Source organism: Delphinus delphis, chromosome 4 (genome assembly GCF_949987515.2).
Source record: "Delphinus delphis chromosome 4, mDelDel1.2, whole genome shotgun sequence".
NCBI classification, from domain to species: domain Eukaryota; kingdom Metazoa; phylum Chordata; class Mammalia; order Artiodactyla; family Delphinidae; genus Delphinus; species Delphinus delphis.
In genome coordinates this window covers 27,889,099-27,911,551 of record NC_082686.1, presented here as the reverse complement: position 1 = coordinate 27,911,551, position 22,453 = coordinate 27,889,099, and the positions used below count along the sequence as shown (strand labels likewise).

Sequence of the window (22,453 nt, the reverse complement as noted above, 5' to 3'; positions counted from 1 at the left end):
TATCTCTGATTTGAGGTCTTAATGTCAGACCCCTTAAACATTGAAGTGATGTAGTTTATCACTTAATGCAGGCTGAGTAAATGACTTCAGACATAGCCTTTTCTTTTTTTTGTTCCCTAGGTGCAGGAAGTTGCTTTGATTACATTGCTCAGTTCAGGGCACATTTCATTTTTGCAAAACTCCTCTTGCTTTTTATTCTTTTTTCCTTCCCATCACTATTCTCATTTCCACCATGGATATTAGTAAGTGCTACACCCAAATCTTTTTTTCCTATCTTTTTTCTCTTTTGGAGATCTGATCTGTAAACATTTATCAGCACATCACTGGTTCCAATTTTATGTGTGGTTACTTGTACCTTTAGAAGAACTCTATAGTTCACCAGGTCTCAAATCTTCATTTGAAGAATGAGAAATGTGAGGAGTAATTTTGTGCATCAACTTGACGGGCCACAGGGGCCCCAATATTTTGTCAAACATTATTCTAGGTGTTTTGGTAGGGGTGATTTAGGTGAGGTTAACATTTAAATTCGCAGACTGAGTAAAGTAGATTGCTCTTCATAAAGTAGGTGGGCCTCATACAGTCAACCGAAAGCCTGAACAAAACAAAATGCTGACCCTTCCCCCAGTAAGAGAGAATTCTCCTGCCTACGAGCCTTCAAATTGGCCCATCGACTCTTCCTGCCTGATGGTCTTTGAACTGGACATTACTTCTGAAGATTTTGGACACATCAGCTTCCATAATCATGTGAGCCAATTCCATATAATACATTCATTTATATTGGTTTTGTTTCTCTGGAGAATGCTGATGAATACAAGGAATATGAACTTAGGTGGTCCAAATCTTTGAAGGATGTGGTTCTAAATAATTCTGACCAGAGAAGAATGTACTAATTTTCTTTTAAAGATCCCTTCCAGTCTTGAGGTTCTAGTTTATATTGATATTCAAATTTGCAGTCTCAAAATGCAACATACATCTAAGAAAACTTCGGTTAATAGGAACACAGGATAGTTCTGGAAAGATATATCTGCAATTAAAAAAAAAAGATAAAACGGAAGCAATTATTTTAAAAATTAAGAGGAAAAGGATAACCATCTTGGAAAGGTTACTATGTTTAACCTAGTTTCAACACAGATGGAAATATTTAAAAAATGGAAAAATTCAACAAAATGAATACTACAGAGCAGTTGAACCTGGCTCAACAAGTGTAAATTGTTGTAGCTGTAGTCAAAGTCAAATCTCTGTCCCTATTTTCATAGAAGTGACTTTGGACCCCACATACAAAGACAAAGGAGAAGCTGCAATGAGATGGTAGGAGGGGTGCAATCATAATAAAATCAAATCCCATAACATCTGGGTGGATGACTCACAAACTAGAGAACAATTATACCACAGAAGTCCACACACTGGAGTGAAGGTTCTGAGCCCCACATCAGGCTTCCAAACCTGGGGTCCAGCAATGGGAGGAGGAATTCCCAGAGAATCAGACTTTGAAGGCTAGCAGGATTTGACTGCAGGACTTTGACAGGACTGAGGGAAACAGAGACTCCACTCTTGGAGGACACATATAAAGTGATGTGTGCATCAGGACCCAGAGGGAAGGAGCATTGACTCCATAGGAGACTGAACCAGACTTACCTGCTAGTGTTGGAAGGTCTCCTACAGAGGTAGGAGATGGCTGTGGCTCACCGTAAGGAAAAGGACACTGACAGCAGAAGTTCTGGTAAATACTCCTTGGCATGAGCCCTCCTGGAGTCTGCCATTAGCCCCACCAAAGAGCCTGTAGCCTCCAGTACTGGGTCTCTTCAGGCCAGACAAGCAACAGGGAGGGAACTCAGCCCCACCCATCAGGATACAAGCAGATTAAAATTTTACTGAGCTCTGCCCACCAGAAAAACACCCAGTTTTACTCATCACCAGTTCCTCCCATCAGGAAGTTGGCACAAGCCTCTTAGATAACCTCATCCACCAGAGAGAAGACAGCAGAAGCAAGAAGATTTACAATCCTGCAGCCTGTGGAACGAAAACCACATTCACAGAAAGATAGACAAAATGAAAAGGCAGAGGACTATGTACCAGATGAAGGAAAAAGGTAAAACCCCAGAAAAACAAGTAAATGAAGTGGAGATAGGCAACCTTCCAGAAAAAGAATTGAGAATAATGATAGTGAAGATGATCCAGGACCTTAGAAGAAGAATGGAGGAAAAGATTGAGAAGATGTGAGAAATGTTTAACAAAGATTTAGAACAATTAAAGAACAAACAAACAGAGATGCATAATACAATAACTAAAATGAAAAATACACTAGAAGGAATCAATAACAGAATAACTAAGGCAGAAGAACAGATAGGTGACCTGGAAGACAGAATGGTGAAAATCACAGCTGAGGAACAGAATAAGGAAATAAAATGAAAAGAAATGAAGACAGCCTAAGAGACCTCTGGAACAACATTAAATGCACCAAAATTCACATTATAGGGGTCCCAAAAGGAGAAGAAAGAGAGAAAGGACCCAAGAAAATATTTGAAGAAATTATAGTTGAAAAATTCCTTAACATGGGAAAGGAAATAGCTACCCAAGTCCAGGAAGCACAGAGAGTCCCAGACAGGATAAGCCCAAGGAGAAACACACCAAAACACATAGTAATCAAACTGACAAAAATGAAAGACAAAGAAAAATTATTAAAAGCAAGAAGGGAAACATGACAAATAACATACAAGGGAACTCTCATAAGGTTAACAGCTGATTTCACAGCAGAAACTCTAAAAGCCAGAAGGGAGTGGCATGATATATTTAAAGTGATGAAAGCAAAGAACTGACAACCAAGATTACTCCACCTGGCAAGGATCTCATTCAGATTCAACAGAGAAATCAAAAGCTTTACAGAAAATCAGAAGCTTTACACACAAGCAAAAGCTAAGGGAATTCAGCACCAACAAACCAGGTATACAACAAATGCTAAAGGAACTTCTCTAAGTGGGAAACAAAAGAGAAGAAAACGACCTACAAAAACAAACTCAAAGCAATTAAGAAAACAGTAATAGGAACACACATAGTGATAATTACCTTAAATGTGAATGGATTAAATGCTCCAACCAAAAGACACAGGCTTGCTGAATGGATACAAAAACTAGACCCATCTATATGCTGTCTACAAGACACCCACTTCAGACCTAGGGACACATACAGACTGAAAGTGCGGGGATGGAAAAAGATACTCCATGCAAATGGAAATCAAAGGAAAGCTGGAGTAGCAATACTCATATCAGATAAAATAGACTTTAAAATAAAGAATGTTACAAGAGACAAGGAAGGACACTACATAATGGTCAAGGGACCAATCCAAGAATATACAACAATTATAAATATATATATGCACCCGACATAGGAGCACCTAAATACATAAGGCAAATACTAACAGCTATAAAAGAGGAAATTGACAGTAACACAATAATAGTGAGGGACTTTAATACCTCACTTACACCAATGGAAAGATCATCCAGACAGAAAATTAATAAGGAAACAAAAGCTTTAAATGACACATTAAACAAGATGGACTTAATTGATATTTATAGGACAATCCATCCAAAAACAGAAGATTACACTTTCTTCTCATGTGCACATGGAATATTCTCCAGGATACATCACATCTTGTGTCACAAATCAAGCCTTGGTAAATTTAAGAAAACTGAAATCATATCAAGCATCTTTTCCGATCACAGTGCTATGAGATTACAAACCAATTACAGGGAAAAAAATGTAAAAAACACAAACACATAGAGACTAAACAATACATTACTAAATAACCAAGAGATCACAGAAGAAATCAAAGAGGAAATCAGAAAATACCTAGAGACAAATGACAATGAAAACACAATGATCTAATACCTATGGGATGCAGCAAAAGCAGTTCTAAGATGGAAGTTTATAACAATAAAATCCTACCTCAAGAAACAAGAAAAATCTCAAATAAACAATATAATGTTACACCTAAAGGAGCTAGAGAAAGAAGAACAAACAAAACCCAAATTAATAGAAGGAAAGGAATCATAAAGATCAGAGCAGAAATAAATGAAATAGAAACAAAGAAAACAATAACAAAGATCAATAAAACTAAAAGCTGGTTCCCTGAGAAATAAACAAAACTGATAAACCTTTAGGCAGATTCATCAAGAAAAAGAGGGAGAGGATTCAAATCAATAAAATTAGAAATGAAAAGGGGGAAGTTACAACAGACCCCACAGAAATTCAAAGCATCATAAGAGACTACTACAAGTAACTCTATGTCAATAAAATGGACAACCTGGAAGAAATGGACAAATTCTTAGAAAGGTATAACTTTCCAAGACTGAACCAGGAAGAAATAGAAAATATGAATGGACCAATCATAAGTACTGAAACTGAAACTGATTAAAAATCTTCCAACAGGGCTTCCCTGGTGGTGCAGTGGTTGAGAGTCCACCGGCTGGTGCAGGGGACGCGGGTTCGTGCCCTGGTCCAGGAAGATCCCACATGCCGCGGAGTGGCTGGGCCCGTGAGCCATGGCCGCTGAGCCTGCGTGTCCGGAGCCTGTGCTCTGCAACAGGAGAGACCACAACAGTGAGAGGCCCGTGTACCGCAAAAAAAAAAAATCTTCTAACAAACAAAAGTCCAGGACCAGATGGCTTCACAGGTGAATTCTATCAAACATTTAGAAAAGAGATAACACCCATCCTTCTCAAACTCTTCCAAAAAATTGCAGAGGAAGGAACACTCCCAAACTCATTCTACGAGGCCACCATCACCCTGATACCAAAACCACACAAAGATACAACAAAAAAAGAAAATTACAGACCAAACTCACTGATGAATATAGATGCAAAAATCTTCAACAAAATACTAGCAAACAGAATCCAACAACACATTAAAAGGATCATACACCATGATCACGTGGAATTTATCTCAGGGATGCAAGGATTCTTCAATATACACAAAACAATCAATGTGATACACCATATTAACAAACTGAAGAATAAAAACCATATGATCATCTCAATAGATGCAGAAAAAGTTTTTGACAAAATTCAACACCCATTTATGATAAAAACTCTCCAGAAAGTGGGCATTGGGGGGACCTACTTCAACATAATAAAAGCCATATATGACAAACCCACAGCAAATATCATTATCGATGGTGAAAAATTGAAAGCATTTTGTCTAAGATCAGGAACAAGACGAGGTTGCCCACTTTCACCACTATTATTCAACATAGTTTCCAAAGTCCTAGCCATGGCAAATAGAGAAGAAAAAGAAATAAAAGGAATACAAATTGGAAAAGAAGAAGTAACACAGTCACTGTTTGCAGATGACATGATACTATACATAGAGAATCCTAAAGATGTCACCAGAAAATTACTAGAGCTAATCAATGAATTTAGTAAAGTTGCAGGATACAAAATTAATGCACAGAAATCTCTTGCATTGCTATACACTAACAACAGAAGATCAGAAAGAGAAATTAAGGAAACAATTCCATTCACCACTGCAACTAAGTAATAAAATACCTTGGAATAAACTTACCTAAGGAGATAAAAGTCCTGTACTTAGAAAGCTACAAGACACTGATGAAAGAAATCAAAGATGACACAAACTGATGGAGAGATATACTGTGTTCTTGGATTGAAAAATCAATATTGTGAAAATGACTATAATACCCAAAGCAATCTACAGATACAATGCAATCCCTATAAAATTACCAGTGGCATGTTTTACAGAACTAGAACAAAAAATCTTAAAATTTGTATGGAGACACAAAAGACCCTGAATAGCCAAAGCAATCTTGAGGGAAAAAAAACGAGCTGGAGGAATCAGACACCCTGACTTCAGACTACACTACAAAGCTGCAGTAATCAAGACAATATGGTACTGACACAAAAACAGAAATATAGTTCAATGGAACAGGATAGAAAGCCCAGAGATAAACCCACGCACCTATGGTCACCTTATTTTTAATAACGGAGGCAAGAATATACAATGGAGAAAAGACAGTCTCTTCAATAAGTGGTGCTGGGAAAACTGGACAGTTACATGTAAAAGAATGAAATTAGAACACTCCTTAACACCATACACAAAAGTAAACTCAAAATGAATTAAAGACCTAAATGTAAGACCAGACACTATAAAATGCTTAGAGGAAAACATAGGAAGAACGCTCTTTGCCGTAAATCACAGTAGGATTTTTTTTGACCCACCACCCAGGAAATAAAAACAAAAATAAACAAATGGAACCTAATGAAACTTAAAAGCTTTTGCACAGCAAAGGAAACCATAAGCAAGATGAAAAGACAACCCTCAGAATGGGAGAAAATATTTTCAAACAAATCAACAGACAAAGGATTAATCTCCAAAATATATAAACAGCTCATGCAGCTCAATATTAAAAAAACAAACAACCCAATCAAAAAATGTGCAGAAGACCTAGATAGACATTTCTCCAAAGAAGACATACAGATGGCCAAGAAGCACATGAAAAGATGCTCAACATCACTAATTTTTATAGAAATGCAAACCAAAACTGCAATGAGATATCACCTCACACCAGTTAGAATGGGCATCATTAGAAAATCTACAAAAACAAATGCTGGAGAGGGTGTGGAGAAAAGGGAATCCTCTTGCACTGTTGGTGGGAATGTAAATTGATACAGCCACTATGGAGAACAGTACGGAAGTTCCTTTAAAACCTAAAAATATAATTACCATATGACCCAGCAATACCACTACTGGGCATATACCCAGAGAAAACCATAACTCAAAAAGAGACATGTACCACAATGTTCATTGCAGCACTATATACAATAGCCAGGACATGGAAGCAACATAAATGCCCATCAACAGACAAATGTATAAAGATGCGGTACATGCATACAATGGAATATTACTCCACCATAAAAATTAATGAAATTGGGTCATTTGTAGAGACGTGGATGGACCTAGAGACTGTCATACAGAGTGAAGTAAGTCAGAAAGAAAAAAACAAATATCGAATATTAACGCATATATGAGGAATCTAGAAAAATGGTACAGGTGAACTTGTTTGCAAGACAGAAAGAGAGACACAGATATAGAAAACAAACGTATGGACACCAAGGGAGAAAGCAGGTGGTGGTGGTGGGATGAATTGGGAGATTGGGATTGATATATATACACTAATATGTATAAAATAGTTAACTAATAACCTGCTGTATAAAATAAATAAAATAAAATTCAAGAAAAAAAAGAAGTGATATTGGAAGAAGAGAGTTCAGATCAGTTTAATGTCATTGTGTTTTGGGGTATATTATAGACTGAATGATTTGTGTCCTCCAAGTGCATATGTTGAAATCCTAACCCCCATGTAATGATGTTAGGAGGTGGGCATTGAGAGGTAATTAGATTATAAGGGTGGAGCCCTCATGAATGGGATGAGTGCTCTTACAAAGGAGATCCCAGAGAGCTCTCCAGCCCTCTTTCCACCATGTGAGGACACAGCAAGAGAACAGTCTGCAATCAGAAAAAGGAACTTCAGCAGAACCTGACCGTGCTGGCAACCTAATCTCAGACTTCCAGTCCCTAGAACTGTGAGAAATAAATTTCTGTTGTTTATAAGTCACCCATTCTATGGTATTTTGTTACAGCAACCCAAATGGACTATGACAGGATGGTTGGAGAAATGTGTCAACCAGTCAAGAGTGTGAGTACCTGCAGGTACTCAGTGTCTAAGAAGCAACAAGCTGCTTGGGAGGAAGTAACTACTATTTTTTGTGTAAGTATTGATACCAGATACTTTATGTATAATATCTTAAATCTCTTTTAAAAATGATATCATTCTCATTTATAGAGGAAGAAACTGAGACTCATAGATAGAGTAACTCACCTAAGGCCGCAGAGGAAATAGTGAAGCCAGGACACCAACCAGAACCATCTGGCTCCAAACTCAATCCTCCTCCCTTTCCACATCATTCTGAAAAATAGATGTAGGACCTCCTTCAAGAAATAGTTGAAATAGTTCAAATCTTTAAAAGCAGAAGGTATTGGGCTACTGACCAATCATAGTTGGATTTAAAACTTTTAAGCAATTAAAGAGGTTAGCGAATATTTATTAAGGCAATTTTGACTGGAATGCTTCCCTCCCTTTGATGATCTCTTTTACACCTCATTCATTTTCCTTCCCTACCTATCCACTGCTTTAGAATCTAGAGTAACGGTAAGAAAAGGTATTTGGAAGAGGATTCCACAAGGAGAAAAAGCAGAAGAAATAGACTCTGAGGTTTACTTATTTGAATTACAATGGAAAGAAAGAATGTCTCAATCTGTTGTTCTCCCACAGACTGTTCTGGAAATGATTCTGAATCATGCTCTATTATGAAATACATATCAAAAGATCAAAGACTATAATTTGTAAAGTACATAAATCAGTGTTTCTCAAATTTTGGTCATGCTCTGAATTCATTATCCATTGTCACAATAATACCTCTTAACAAAACCTCAGTAGCATATGATAATAATTTTTTTTCCTGCTCCTGAGTCTGTGGGTCAGCTGGATGATTTTGTTGATTTGAGCCAGTTGCAGCTGATCTTGGCTGGCTCACTTATGCATTTGTAGCTGACTAGGCAATGCCTGGGAGCTGGTTGACTTAGGAGGTCCACAGCTGTGAAGACCCAACTCTGCTTCATTTGTTCCCATATCATCTAACACACTAGCCTCTGCTTGTTCTAATTGCTCAGCAAGGTTGCAAGGGAGCAACAATGTACAAGGCTTCTGAAGCCTAGGCTTGGAACTAGCATCTTGTCATCCCTGCCACGTTCTGTTGGCCCAAACAAGTTGAAAGGCCAGCCCAGAGTCAAAAGGTGGGGAAAAGAACACCTTGGGAGGAGCTGCCAAGTCGCACTGTGAGCAGATGGGAATTATTTTTACAATCAGCCTACCACATTTACCTACCATCTTTAGGAATTTTGCAAGTTCCCTTTATGTGCTCATTAACATGCCTGTTATTTAAGATGTCCATATTACCACACCATATTTGTGAAATCATAGATTTCAAGTTTTATTTTGTATATGCATTAAAAGTCATAACTAATAAAACCTGGAAAAAATACCACATACAAGTTGATATTCTCTTAGTGAGACACACTGAATTAAGGTAATGTTCAGAAGCTTCTATGAGACCCAAAGAGATGGAAAATCTCTAACTTGCAGTGAGATAGTCAAAGTGTCTCTCTAACAAGTGCTGGACTCCCTATTGTATCTGAAGTACTCAAATAAATTCAGAAGAAGATACTAAGAGCTTAAACCCTGTCTCTGGAAAGTTTGCAATCCAGGGTGGCAAACAAGATCATCTTGTCCAGCAAACTTGCTAACCCTTCGTGAGCAGAAACACTACGTGTATCACACAGAGAATAAGTAAAATAGTATTTCAAATTAGGAGGTGATCGAGGAGAGAGGAGAGGTAGAAGAAGGCATGGATGGAATTGATTTTGAGCTGGACTTTCTCATATAGGGAGGAGAAGAATAGGCAACCTTGAGGTAGGGAGGCTTTTTAAATTGAAAGAAAGCCCCAGCCAGAGGCTCAAAGGCAATCAATAAACAAGCACAATTAGGGCTCAGCAAAATTAGATAAAGTTAAAACCAACATTATCCACATTACAGTAAATAAATTAGATTATGTACACTTTGGCTTTGGACTTCCATATGGTGGTCATTGTGTACATCTGAATTTAAGAGAGACAAGGAAGAGTATTAAAGACTTGAGAAACGGGACGGACTCTACTTCTGGTAAGTAGGGCTGCAAATTTTGAACCCACATTGCTACTAAAGGAGAAAAGCTGGACATAATATAAAAACTATCAGCTAGATTGCACTGGAAAGCTCACAAGATAGTGAAGAATTATCAGGTCAATATCCAGGAGAAGATAAAAGTCTAGAAAGGTGACCCCAGATTTGGGGACAGATTTTCCTCTGGAGACGTTAGCTTCTGAGAGCCTGACCAGCACTTTTGACAGCCTCTCAGGCATAAAGTCATCGAAGGTGGAGTCCAGGCTCATGCTTTAGTTTGGGGCCCTAATAGCTACATCCGGAGTCAAGTTCAGGTAAAACTGCCCATCCGCAGACTACAGCTCAGCTTCAGAGCAGCTAAATCTCTGAAATAGATATGTGTCCCAGGGCTACTACCATTTTAGAAATTTTGTTTTCTAAGTCTATTTCATTTTCATTTAGCTGAGTGTTCCTTCTACTGGACACAGACAGAATCTCAAAGAGAAAAGACATTCATGAAACTACTAAGAAAATATAAAATGATGTGTGATGCAAAAGGGAATTTTAGTTATCACACTAAAGAATTCAGAGCAAAATATTGCATCTTTATTCATTATCAAAACAAAAGCAAACAAAAGTAAAACTTTTTTATTGGAACCCAATCATGGGTTATTCGTATATTTGGCTTTCTATTGCTATCTTCTTTACTTGGTATCTGTTGAGACGACTTTTTTTTCTTTGTACGTGGAGATTGATTGCAAGATGTAGAACAAAAATAATTCTGAGTGGCACATGAATTATCAAGTCATATAGGAGAGAAGCAGACCCAATTTCTGAAGGTACAATACAGGTAGCCTTTGCCATTAGTTTTGGTGGAGTTTTTTTTTATGATGCTTTCAGAAATTCTTAACATATAATCTCCAGATATAACTAAGAGTAGGCTCTGCTAAGCAACAGAAGTGGATTGTAACACATGACAGTTAGTATGTAGGCTTATAATCTGCTACTCTACTTAAAATATCCTGGTATGTCTTCCTATTTAATTCATTTTTCTGATTCTCAATGTGTCAGAACAAAATGTTCTCATTCTTTCATTTTTGAAGACACAATTGTTATTTGTATAATTTTAATTAGCACTTGTCTACTCTGTTCTTTACACTGTTTTATATGTGGGCGGCTGTGTTAAATGAGTAAGCAAAGCATGAGCCACCAGATGCTGACTTGCAGAAATGAATAGGCCTAATGTATCCAAGTATGTTCAGTGGTAAAATTTGCCATGGCTGAACATTCTAGTACAATGTACTAAACAGGAGTCTTTATCTAAGATATTCAAAATCATTTCAAATATTTAGTAAAATCAATTGCAAACAATGGCCCTAAAAGAAACTACTGCAAGCAATTATAACCAGATTAGATACAAGTGTTCTTCCCCTCCAAAGCTTCTATGATGATTAATTTTAAGTGTCAACTTGGCTAGACTATGGTGTCCAGTTGATTGGTCCAGCAGAAGTCTAGATGTTGCTGTGAAGGTACGTTTTAAATGTAATTAACATTTGAGTCAGTAGACTTTGAGTAAACTTTGAGTTTATCCTCCAGAATGTGGGTGAACCTCATCCAATTAGTTGAAGACCTTAAAAGCGAAGACTGAGGTTTCCCAAAGTAGAAGGAATTCTGTCTCTGAACAGCAATATAGAACTTCTACCTGAATTTCCAATCTTTAGACTCAAGATTGCAACATCAACTCTTAGCTGAATTTCCAGCTTTTCAGTCCGCCCTATGGATTTCGGACTTGCTAGCTCCCACGATCATATGAGTCAATTCCTGAAAATAAATCTTTTCCTCTATATACACATATATATATATATATATATCCTACTAATTCTGTTTCTCTGGACATCTCTGATAAATACAGCTTCCAAATTATAGAATGAAGGTGCATGCAATAAATTTCCCATAGTCATTTGTAATACTTTGTATAAATTTATCAGATGTATCTGGCATACATTCTTAGAATGATATTTTAATATTGTGTCTTGTAGTTTTTAAAACAAGTGAATAGTAGCCATGAACCACAACCCATTTATCATGTATAATTTTTAGATTGTCCAGGAGAATATGTTCTATTGACCCTCTCCTAGGTTTCCTTTCTCAGACTTATCGTACTGTTGCTTCCATACTAATTCTTAAAGAACATTAAAATTTATATTTTCCACCCTGAGTAAATTTTAAAATTGTATTTGTATATCTTATGGCCCTCTATAGATTTCATGCCAATGTTTTTTCTTTTTTTCTTTCATGAAAACAACTAATGCTATTACTTTTTTCTATTTTGAAAAAAATTAAATTGCCATCTATTAAAATCTATGGAAAGAAATGCTGCTGTCCTCTAAAACGGTTCCCAGAGAATTATTATCAAGGGCAGTTTATCTAAAGTATGAGTGTTAGGGCCATTGCAAGGGCAACTTTTAGTGGTGGGAAGGAACAAAAATAATTTATTGGAAAAGAAAAGTGAGTTAGGAACGGAGAAGTCTAGAAGTGTTTAATGAGTATATGAAGGCAGGTTTTGATATTTTCATTCTCAACTCTCTCTTCTTGCTGTGGCCAGGTGGAAGGAAAGACTTGGGTTTCAGAGAAGAGGATGGAAGAATTCTAAAAGGTACATATAAGACTGTTCCTTAATCTTTTCTCATGACCTAGTGAGACTGAATATATCACTTTTAGTTGGGATGGAAAATAAAACCAAGTGTAGGCAGCTAAGGGGAGGAGACGGAGGGACTGAAAAGAGAACAGTTGACAAAATGTCCAAAATTACAAAATCCATTAAACTGGTAATTTTTCAGATATGCTTCTTTATATAGTCACTTGGAGACAATGATTAACTATATTAGTTTCTTCAAAACATGCCTGAGTAAGTTTTAACAAAGTTATGTAAGAACCCATGTTCACAGGATGGCAAGAGAGAATTTTATCTTAGCAACTGGTACCAGTGATCTAAAAATGTTTCAGTCTTATATGAGCACCCTAAAATCTGTTTTTATACGTCCTCCAGATTTTTTCCAATATAAATTGGCAAGTCTTTGATTCCTTGTCATGTATATGACCCCAAGCTAACTTGCAAGGTTTTATTTGTAATTTATTTCCTTTGCTATACTGACACCTAACTCTAGTAGCAGGTTTGAATGAGGTAGGGATAGGGAGAGACATGAGGGACTTCCTCTTCAAGGAAATCTCTAAGGTGACATGGTAAGAGAATAATCTTATTCTGATGGGAATCAGGCAAGCAGAGGGAATCTGTTTCTGAGGGCAAGGGATGCTTAGTGGAAGGTGGGGAAAAAAACAGCTAAATATCCTATTTCTAGTTCTCAAATTTAGATATTTGAATCTGTAATTCCCTTTCTTCAAATCATCTAATTCTACCAAAAAGATCCATGCCACCATGCAGCCTTGAATTCCTGCTACCATACTTTGGTGGCAGCAATGCTGTCTCCCAGAGCTTGTTCCCAAGTGAACACAGAGGATGATGGAATTAGCAGTTTCACAACTTTTTGCGTGGATGACTAAATTCTCATGCTAGAATATTATAGGACTTTTAACTGCATACATCTAGACAAGATTATCAATCCCATTTCTCCATATTTCCCCTGGGATATTTTGCATGTGCTGATCTACACTCTTCATCAATTAGGACATTGTTTTACAGTAGGTAACAGAAATATCTAGTGGCTAGCTTAAGGCAATAGATTGATTGATAGGTATTTAAGGATAGAGACATATTTAAGAATGCATATGTATTTAAGGATACATATATATTTAAGGATATATATATTGAAGGATATGTATATTTAAGAATACCTATATCTATCTAAATATATGATATCAGGAGCTAACTACATTGATAGAAGGCTCTTCTGAAAGGGCATCTCTTAGCATCTCACTCATCTGGCTCAGATGTGGACACTAATGATCTGAATAAATTGCTTCCTCCTGTTTGAATCACAAAATACAGAGACCAGGTCACATATGAAAAATCCAACTGAAGGGATTAAATCATTATCACTACTGACAATCAGGGTGTACCCTGTTCTCTTTGATCTATAGAGCAGGAAATAAGACATTGTCTACCAACAAGATCAAACATTGTGGGAAATTATCCCCAGATAGGATACTAGACAGCCTTAAAATGCAAGTGGGTACTAAAACTTTTGGTATCTTTTCTGCCCAGCGTAGTGCCCACATTGAGTAAAACTCACTGTCGTGTTGCTAACTTGTACATGTTTCTGAGACAACTCTGAATTACTTCCACCCGGACATGTCTTGGCCTTTTTTTCCCCACTAGCAAGGACTGAAAGCAAGTTTTTTTTCACTGTAATTATTCAGTCATCATGAACATATTAACTTGTGTTGATTTGCAAGGGAGCAGTCAAATGGCTGTTACAATAGCAAAGCCAAGTGTCCTTTGATCATAGAAACATCAGTAATATTCATTCACTGTCTCTGGCACATGACAATTACTTTTCTACCAGAGAAAGGCCATCTCAATTGAACTTGTATTTCCTGTTTCCCAGGCATTTTAAGTAGGAGGAGGGCAGACCTTCTCCACCATCTAATGCAATGGTTTGCATCCACTTAATTTGGTTGGAGTCTTAAACATCCTAAATCCTGATTGCCTACATTCCAAGCTGTGGGGTGTGGCAGACAGCCCAGTTGTTTTAATTCCAGAAACTGCTCGATGAAGTTTGGTTAAACCTCTCTGATGTATACACCCTCATGAAAGGTGGGAAAAGTTTGAACTCTGGGCTTCCATTCATGTGTTATATTTATTGAATATGTAAGTGATTGAAGCACGTTTATTTTCTTGGTTTTGACGTTTCCAGCCACTTAGTGATAGTTTTCTCAGTACGCCTAGAGAGAATACCAAGCAAATCTTATTCATCACTTGTTCCCAATAAAGTCGAAAAAACAAATGTTTGAGATATTAAGGGATAATAAAAGATCATTTGGTGAGTAGCAAATGAGCAGTACAGGCAGCAATAGGAGTAAGAAAGAATTTTGTTGCTGTTGGTGGTGGTAATGGTGAACTAGTCCCCTCCGCCAAGTTCTGCTTCAGAGAGAACAGCTTTTATTTTCTTTCTTATGTGTTCAGGTATAAATTAACTCCAAATTATTTTGATTTGTGATACTTTCAGATAAATGTTTCTGCCTTCATTACCAAAGAGGAAGATACTGTTGTTACCAGAAACATCTGTTCAAATCTGTTCAAATGTATTCAAATCCAACTTTGAATAAAGACAGCCCTGAAGCTGTTGCAAGTGGTCCCTTGGTTATCAGCCTTCAATATGTATAACTTGGCATTGAATCCCAGGTTAAGACCTTGAGAAAGAAAAATCCCTGAATTGCTGTATCCAGAGGAAAATGTCTGATAATGTGACATGGAGCATTAAGACTTTTGGACCAAAGACTGAGAGGAAGTGTTTGCAGATCATACCTCCATCTGCAAGTTAATAATCCTTATAAAATAGATTATGTTGTGGGACTATCTGTGTCCATGGCTTAAGCAGAACTGTAGAGTGATACAAATAGGAAAATAAGTATTTTTAATAAACCGGTGTTACAGAATTCTCCAGTATGAACTCCAGGATACCCACCCTCCCTATAGCCCTCTGGGTCAGTTTTACAAGTGTAAAAGAATGAACAAGATAGTCTTGCTGGACTGGTTCAAGGTTCTTCTCTAGCACCTAATATGTTGTTTGGTATACACTAACATTTGAGGATTCCTAAGTGTCAAGCACCACACTAAACAGATTATGAGCATATGGGTATGGAAAGAAAGGGAATTCTTCAACATATTTTTTGCAAACCCTGCATGCCTCTAACGGGTTTAGGAACTCTCTTCTTAAATTACAACTTTACCAAAAGCTTCTGGAATCCTACAATACAGTGCCACCACTGCATTTTTTTTTCTTTTAAGTCCATAATACAACGAAGACTTGCCCTTAAACTATAAAATATCAGATGAGTAACAAAGTGGAGAAAACTAAATTCCGCAGAGTTTCTGGTGCTATTTCCTGATGGAGACAGCAGTAAGAAGAGAAGCCTACACTATATTTCCATTGTCCTTGATTGTCATGGGAAAGGCCGCCAGATAGTAATGTGATCTTTTGGAAGAATATGAAGGGAGGGGTCAGTAACAACAATAAAAGAGGCATGATTCATGGTGTGACCTCACCCCTCTCAGATAATTAGGTATCTGAAGGGGCTCAGGAATGCCAAATGACACTGAATCACCCAGATATTTCTAGTTACTTACTCCTAATACACTGCTTAATAAAATTAATAGATAAAAAAAATCTGTTGTCGGAGACTTCTGGTTCTGGTCTGGCATGTAAGAAGCTTAGAAGTTGCCACTCCATCCTAACAAGTAAAAGCTGAGGGCTTCCCTGGTGGCGCAGTGGTTGGGAGTCCGCCTGCCGATGCAGGGGACACGGGTTCGTGCCCCGGTCTGGGAGGATCCCACATGCAGCGAAGCGGCTGGGCCCGTGAGCCATGGCCGCTGGGCCTGCGCATCCAGAGCCTGTGCTCCGCAACGGGAGAGGCCACAACAGTGAGAGGCCCTTGTACTGCAAAAAAAAAAAGTAAAAGCTGAATAAACTGAAAAATCAGCAACTCCTCTTAGATCCCTAAGAGAAGTAAGGCCACAGAGCAAACTGCTGACTACAAAACTGGAGAGACAGACAAACAAATACAAAGAATCACAGCTTACCAGAGCAGAACCCTCCATGGGAATCAGTGCTCCAGGGTAGGAAAACCTGGACTATAACTGATGAATTGCTGGAAGGTTAATGTGGACAATTCTGGGAGATAAAAACTCCAGAGGGACCCGATCATCAGTGGGCCCCTACAATCTTGTGAGTTTTATCTCCTGGAGCTCCACCAGGTTCTCACAGTAAGTAGAGAAAAATCTCCTTGTGCTGCCAGGGGGGTAAGGGAAAAAGGAGCCATCATGAAATGAAGCACATCATTCTTTTCTTCTTAATAAGGTTTGCCCTCTGGAAGAACTATTTAACCAGAGCCCACCTGCTTTGGTTTTATAAGGGCGCAACTGACCTGGGGGAAGGGAAACACCCAATTCCAGTCTACCCTAGCTATCCTGTCGTACATAAGGGGTGGGTGGGGTGTGACTTCTGAGAAGTGCTTACGACGTTCACAGTCCAGTACATAGTCTCACTAAAAGACTGAGACCTAATCACATGACTATAGAACTTTTCCACTCTCCCCACACTTTCCCATCACATTACGAAAGTCTGGTTCACTGCAGTTTCTTTAACCTCGTACATCATATCCAGCTATTGAGAAAAATTACAAGGCATATCAAAAGATTTAAAAAAAACATAGTTTTAGGGAATTTCCTGGAGGTCCAGTAGTAAGGACCCTGCATTTCCATTGCAGGGGGCACGGGTTTGATCCCTGGTGGGGGAACTAAGATCCCACAAGCTACGTGGCATGGCATAGAATAGAATAGAATAGAATAGAATAGAATAGAATAAATAAAATAAAATAAAATGCCCTCCTGGAACCCACTGGGGAGTTCAGATTTAAAAACCAAACAAACAAAAAACAACACAAGCAAACAAACTCCACAGTTTTAAAAGGCAGAACAAGCATCAGAACCAGACTCAGATATGGCAGAAATGTTGGAATTATCAGACCAAGAATTTAAAACAACTATGATTAATATTAAAGGCTTTAATGGATAAAGTAGACAGCGTTCAGTGGTACACCCTGACAATAGAATACTATTCTGGGCTAAAAAGAAATGAGTTATCAAGTCATGAAAGGACATGGAAGGATCTGATGAAAACTACTGACAATCTCTCCAGAACAAATGCATTTGCGTACTTTACACATCCACCGAAATCCATCAAGGGGCCCCAGGTTAAGAATCCTCATCTAAAGTTTGTGTAGTGCTTCACAACCCTTTTTCACATTATGAAATCTATAGAAATAATGATATTTTTACAGCACACTGGAATAAATTAAAGGGGATTTGAAGGCAATTATATAGGGTTTAGTGGGAAAAAATGCTTTTTAATGCTATCTCATTATAATGAGAAAAATAAAATAAACATATTAAGGATGATATGAAATACTGTGTTTGTATAAGCTTCCAAATAAAATCTTCTCAAAAATAAATTAGTAGAAGACATAGGGGAAACTTAAATGCATATTACTGTGTGAAATAAGCCAATCTGAAAATGCTACACACTGTATGACTTCAACTCTGGAAAAGGCAAAACTATGAAGACAGTAAAAAGATCAGTAATTGTCAGGAGAGATGAATAGGTTGAACACAACAGATTTTTGTGACAGTGAAACTACTCTGTATGATACTATAATTTTGGATAAATGTCATTACACATTTGTCCGAATGCATAGAATGTACAACACCAAGAGTGAATCCTAATGCAAACTACAGACTTTGGAAGAAATGATGTATCAATGTAGGTTCATCCATGGCAACAAATGTACCACTCTGTGCGAGATGCTGATAATGCAGGAGGCTATGCATGTGTGTGGACAAGGGGTATATGAGAAATCTCTGGACCTTCCACTCAGTTTTACTGTGAACCTAAAAATACTCTAAAAAATAAAGTCTAATAAGAAAATTAGAAATCTATTTTCTACTATGAACCACAGACCTGGGTCCTTTAAAAACTTAAGATTTTTTAAAAATTAACTCTGCAGTTGTATACTAACTTTATGATAAAACTCAATTACTTGAACTACTTTGTCTATCTCCTCATATCTACACTTCTTCTTACATAAATGTTTCTAAAGTTTCATTCAGTAACTGAAATGTGAAGAGAATAAGAAAGGGGAGGGGAAAAGATATGAGTTAAAGTGTTAGTAACATAAGATGCCTGGAGAAGTTGAGAAGGATTCTCTCCACTTCTTAGTGAGTTTTTACATAAAAGGACTGAGAACTGAGCCAAACATACAGCGTTGCTCCTGAGTGGCTTAAACTTCTTGGAAAGGGTTTTCACAGTGTGAAGCAGAAGAGCTTTATAGCCGTGAGCTATAGACAAAAGCCTGGGGAAGGTTATACAGGTAAGTTGTCTCAGAAGTTTAGTTCCTCAAGTTGACTTCCACTTGAGACAGCATCTCGGGCATAGTAATGAAATTCAGTGGTGACTGAAACAAGTCAGAGAGTAGTATCTGAATTCACAGGAAACTTGTTGAGCCTTGGAGGTCTTCTGGGGCATTGAAAGTATTAGGAGGCGTGGCAGATAGGGGGAAATAAAGATGAGAAGAGAAAGTTACTAAAATCATCTTTCCTATTATTTTACTCTCTGACAATAGTTAATCCAAAGGTGAAATAGGTTTAGTCTCTATCTCAATTGTGTCTCATCAATTTTGTCTAAACATTTTGAAATAGCCTCTACTCTTTGCCATCTCTGTCCTGTCTTCTATATTGCTGTCTGAAATTATTCTAATTCATGAATAGGATTAGCGACTGGAAATAATAAGCACTCAAATATTTGTTGAGTAAATGAAGTTTCCTTTCATGATTAAAACCCTCCCAAGGGGGCTTCCCTGGTGGCGCGGTGGTTGAGAGTCCGCCTGCCGATGCAAGAGACGCGGGTTCGTGCCCCAGTCCGGGAAGATCCCACATGCCGCGGAGCGGCTGGGCCCGTGAGTCATGGCCACTGAGCCTGCGCGTCCGGAGCCTGTGCTCCACAACAGGAGAGGCCACGGCGGTGGGAGGCCCGCGTGCTGCAAAAAAAAAAAAAAAAAAAAAAACCCTCCCAAGGTTTCTAATTGCTTATGTTATAGAGTCCAAATTCCTTAGCATGATCTGTCTCGAAGACTTTAATACTCCAGGCATCCTCTTCTTTCCTAGGTACTTAATCGCACGTACCTCCTCATGACTTCCTGACTTTGAGATGTTCTCTTATATTTCAAATGATTTACATATGCTATTTCCCCTGCTGTCATGCCCTACTTCCCATTTCATCTTGAATGCTTCTATGCCTCCTCAGGCCTGTTCCTCAAAATCTTCCCTGAGGTTTTGAGATAGACTAAGTTGATCTCATCAAAAAGTTCCCATGCTACAAACTTGCAGTTAGAAGATGAAAGAGTCCTGAAGATCTAATGCACAGCATACTAATTATAGTCAACAATATTCTATACTTCAAAGCTGCTAAGACACTAGGTCTGAAGTGTTCTCACCACAAAAAAGAAATATTTACGTGATGTGATAGAAGTTTTACCTAACACTACAGTGGTAATCATATTGCAACATATAAATGTATCAAATTAACATGTTATACACCTTAAACTTACACAATGCTATGTGTCAATTGTAGCTCTGTAAAAAAATAACAATAAAACAATTTTCTTAAAGTTCCCATGAAACTAGTAAAACTTATCCTGCTTTTCAAGTGTGTTATAAATGGTTGTTAATGTTTGTTTCTCCATTTAGATGGCATTTTTTGAGGGCAGAGATCTCAGCCTAATTGTCTATGTCAAGGCATGGAATATGGTGGAACAAATAAAGCAGTGATATTAGGCAAACCTAGATTACACTTCTGGTTTCCCCTGTCTAGTTGTATGACCTTAGTAAAATTAATTTCTCAGAAGTTTGGTTTTCTTCTCTAAAAATACAAAAGAAAAGTACCTTGGCTAGGTCAGCACCTGGGAGAAAAAATTTCTATTTCCGAATTAAATGTAGTGGGATAGAAGCAGTGTGTGTGTGTGTGTGTGTGTGTGTGTGTGTGTGTGTGTGTGTGTAATTATCAGGTTTCCAAAGGATTATTCTAATATTTAATGATTTTTAGATTACTTTTTTATCCAAACCCTTAATCCCATTCAAAACTTGTAACAAATGCCGCCTTGACAAAGTCTATTCTAATTATAAATATTTGAAGTACCTGTATTTCTTTGTGGAAATGAAAAGCTGAAACTTATGAAATATGCTTTTAGTTTTACTTCAAAATAGCATTTCTGAAGTGTTTTCCTTTTATCATCTGACAAGTTACCTGCTTAACTTGAGTTTTAGAATCAGTAAGTAGTTCTTATTCACAGAACCTACTAATATATTGTAGCATCAGAGTAAGTGAATACACTAAGAGAGTAACATAGGTGTGAATTAACAAATGAATGTCAAAATATAAAACTATACATAGGCCAGAAGTTAGAATTGCAGCTCTTACATGTGAGCCAAACTTGTAACTGGTCTCTATGGAAAAATTGATTAAAAGCTCATCTAGTTCCTAGGATTTCATATTTATTCCAAGCCATCCTGGTATATTCATGTTTGCTTTTTTGATTCTTAAGTGTGGAAATGAGGATAACTGGAGAGAAGATGAGTGAGCTATTGTGATCAAAGATTTAAAACTAAAAATGGCATGAAAGGCCATGGAAATCCAAAGCCATTCTCAAAGAGGAAATGTGTGGCCAGGCCTGTGGAAAAGGATATTTCAGCCTGAATTCAGTATGTGGTATCTCTTTGTTGTAAAGTAATTGCAAATCAATGCACTTTGAGTATTAAGTTTTGAAAATGTACCTTGGATCAAATGTAAAATTTATCCTCATTAGATTCTTTACCTTTAAGGATTTGAATTTCCTCTTACCCTATGCATGCCAAAAAAACCAAAAAACACAAAAAACAAAGGAATAAAATCAAAGCTCCCATTTTAAAAAAGCACCTCCACAATTTGAAATTTGGTTGTTCTCAAAGGGTAAAATTTCTGCCACATGGATGACAAGGTGTTGTCAAGGCATAATGGGAGGCTTCTGTGGGAGTATGCGAGGCATTCATGCACAGAAGTTGTATCACATTTTGAGCTCACGTACTCTTTGAAACAGAAAGAATCTAAATTTCAGAGCTTTTACTAACGTTTCTCAACAACTGTAGCATTTATTCATAGATGTCCAATATAATCTTGTAGCATTAATCCTATAAATAAAAATATTAACTTTTTAAAGAAGTATTAAAATTATTTTCAATGCCTTTTTACCTTGTTACTTTCTTGGAAATCTAAAATAACTCAATATGTCAAAGAAATAAAAACATACTTATCTTACAGATTAATAAAATATAGTTCCCAAATATTAATATAATAGGAAGAATATAAACCAAGACTTCATGAGCAGACTGTATCCAATGACCAAGATTCTTTGCTTGACCAAACTTTATTCAGGCTCCTGAAATTTCTCCTCAGCCCACCTGTGCACTTCCTTGTAAAATCTAATTTTAGCAAGATCCCTCCTAGGTTATTTTAGCAAGAGTTCCCCATCCTCCATATCTGTTCACCCTCAATATCTCATTGGGTTTCTCATCCTCCATCATCCCGCAGGTGATGTCTGATCACCATGGCCTGTCTTTAGCAGATTCTGTCAGGTGAGTCTAGCTAGAATCTCTCTTACCCCTGATGTTTCAGTAATTTTCCATACACTTACCCCTAAACTGCTTCTTGGCTATAAATTCCCACTTGCCCATACTGTTTTTGGAATTGAGCCCAGTTCTATAATGAGGTCTCTTTTCCTTATTGCAATGGTTCTGAATAAAATCTGTTTTTACCACTTTAACTACTATCCAGGTCTGTTTTTTCTTTGACACCAAGGGTTGTTAGGTCCTTTTGCATACTTTTATTATTGAATCCTTACAGCAACTACTATTTATGTTTT

The 22,453-nt window shown here is 37.4% G+C and overlaps 1 long non-coding RNA gene across 1 annotated transcript in view; it reads right to left on the bottom strand.

Moving 5' to 3' along the window:
* Window positions 1-4,433: 4,433 nt before the first annotated feature.
* Window positions 4,434-22,453, bottom strand: part of LOC132424007 (uncharacterized) — a 29,154-nt gene continuing 11,134 nt past the window's right edge. The window contains exons 2-3 of the long non-coding RNA XR_009519154.1: window positions 7,889-7,975; window positions 4,434-4,573 (exon numbers count right to left, since the gene is read on the bottom strand). This is a non-coding gene — a long non-coding RNA (uncharacterized lncRNA). The remainder of the gene's footprint in view (window positions 4,574-7,888; window positions 7,976-22,453) is intronic.